General features: G+C 37.1%; 1 non-coding gene across 1 annotated transcript; it reads left to right on the forward strand.

The window, feature by feature from the left end:
- Positions 1–632: 632 nt before the first annotated feature.
- LOC148031652 (small nucleolar RNA SNORD36) lies at positions 633–700 on the forward strand. The gene has a single exon (XR_015692050.1). It is a non-coding gene; the product is annotated as a small nucleolar RNA SNORD36 (small nucleolar RNA).
- The last annotated feature ends 671 nt before the right edge of the window (positions 701–1,371 follow it).

Genomic DNA, 1,371 nt, shown 5'->3' on the forward strand with positions numbered 1-1,371 from the left:
CTCAGTGAGATTAACTGCTCACTTTGCTTGGTACCTGGCGTATATGCATAGGCACTCTCATACTGATTCAAAGCCTATTCCAAAGTTGTGCATGAATGTCAATGTTAGCATTGATTCCCAACAGCTGGACATACTGTATTTTCATGCCCTCTGTTTGCCTAGCAGATACTTGGTCCTGTTGGAAAGGATGTGCTGTCTCCAATTTTTTCAAAATCCTCCTAAAAACTTTGTAGATGAATCCTTATCTATGGATCGATTCCGACAACATCAATCTTTTAAGAGGGATCATTTTCATTGATACCTTTCCAATGTCTGGTGGAAGCTTTTAATGAAAAACTTTCTTTTTGAAGGAGTCATTCAGATGGTTGTGTTGTGTATTAGTGTTTGTGTTGTGAGTTCATGTATGTCAAACGAACGTGGTGGTTTCCTATTGGATTTCGTGTACGAGCTATGTTTTGGAGATTTGTAGAGATGGGGTCGTGGATGGAGAATTGAAGCTGATGCAGATGACGAAGAAGAAAACTTTTATATCCTTTACAAATTTGTGATGATTTTTAGTTTGATAAGAGGTGTTAATATATAAAGAGTTTTCCTTTCTTTGTATTTTTATATCAGAAACAGGTTATAAGTTGGGGTCGTGGTGGATGGATTCTTTCTGAAAAGATATTGAAGATCAAAGTTGAGCTTTTCCCTGAACTTGTATTCCCTTTTTCCTGGGTCGCGAGGACGCTTCCTTATTAAGTGTGGGGATATGTTGAGTGTTGAAATGACTTGTTTTTTGGATGATTTTTGTTGTTTTTGAGAGCTGAATGGTTGATTTTATGGGATGATTGGTTGATTTAGAAGTGGTTTAAGAGTGTTTTAGATGATATTGATTGTGTTTTGGAAGTTCATGATGTTTGTTGATGGTTCTGTGATGTTCTGATAGGTTCTGATTGGTTCTGTATACCTTCTGTTTTGTTCTGTTTTGGTCTGTTTTGTTCTGATTGTCTTCTGTAAGGAGGGATGAAGTATTGATTGATGAAGAATGAGATATTGAGAAAGTTTATTGAATGGTTTGTGAGAGTTTGGAATTATTTGAGAGTGAGTTATGAAGTTTTGATAACCTTCTTTAACCTTCTGTAGGTCTTCTGTAGAGCTTCTGTTTCTATTCTGTTCTGTACTGTAGCTGTTCTGGTACTGTTCTATAGACTGTTCTGTATGCTTCTGTAAGTGTTCTGTGGAATGTATGTGTGACTTTGGGAAAGTTTTCTAGCCTTGGAAAGAAGTGAATACAAGTGCAAAAGAGCTGAAAGAAGTGGAAGAAGTAGCTGCTGAAGACTCAAGAGAAGACTAGAGTGAAGTGATAGTAGTGAGCTGTGAAGAGACACT

Source organism: Lygodium microphyllum, chromosome 9, assembly GCF_053477565.2.
Source record: "Lygodium microphyllum isolate KBCC chromosome 9, Lygodium_microphyllum_v1.1.10, whole genome shotgun sequence".
Classification (NCBI taxonomy): Eukaryota; Viridiplantae; Streptophyta; class Polypodiopsida; order Schizaeales; family Lygodiaceae; genus Lygodium; species Lygodium microphyllum.